Source organism: Penaeus monodon, chromosome 24, assembly GCF_015228065.2.
Source record: "Penaeus monodon isolate SGIC_2016 chromosome 24, NSTDA_Pmon_1, whole genome shotgun sequence".
Taxonomy (NCBI): Eukaryota; Metazoa; Arthropoda; class Malacostraca; order Decapoda; family Penaeidae; genus Penaeus; species Penaeus monodon.
In genome coordinates this window covers 17,068,484-17,069,310 of record NC_051409.1, presented here as the reverse complement: position 1 = coordinate 17,069,310, position 827 = coordinate 17,068,484, and positions in this window count along the sequence as shown.

Below are 827 nucleotides of genomic sequence, written 5' to 3'. Positions count from 1 at the left end.
TACATGCATATTCTACTGGCCAAAATGAACTCGAACTTTCAGTTTAGTTCGAAATTTTGTTTCTGTTATTTGATATATCCAAATATAAAGTTAGATATTTGTTAAGAGAGCTATTGCTTAGCATTTGAGAGTTTTCATCATGTCTCAATGAATTTTCCTTGAATTGGACATGAAATTCAATATTAATCACGGAAAATTTCAGGTAGATTAGCGAGGAAAAGTCTTTACTAAAAAGCTCGTCTTTTGTCTAGCCTCGCTTTGATTGTGGTTTCTGTTGCTTCAGTATTTCAAACAATCATTACTTAACCAATTTATCACATTCCACCTGTTTAAAAAAAAAATCTTGATTTTTAAAAATGTAAATTGATGCCTTTTATTGCAATCTAATTACCCACTTATCAATGAAAAGCAGTATTTGATTACTTAGACCCAACTGAAGTTGACTTTTATTTGTTGTAAAGTATGACCCCTGCTCGTAGACTGAGTATGGAAATCAGGGTGAGAGTTGTTCTCCACGAAGAAGGCTACATCTGCAATAAAATTGCCGAAAGGTTGAAAGTAGCAAGGTTTCCTGTGCAGGAGATAGTTAAGAAACACAAAGAAACGGGAACAGTAAAAGAAAAGGCAGAGGCAGGAAAGAGTAGACAAAGAGGGACGACAGAATCATTATAAAGGCTGCCTTACAACATAGAAGAAAGACATCAGCCATTGAGCTCAAGAAGAATTTTGACATGGATTTGCGTGGTAGGAGTAGAAGACCTCTGGAGAGTGGTTCAAAGTATTGTAGGGCCGATAAGTCATTATTGATTGAAAGGGCAAGGAAGAAT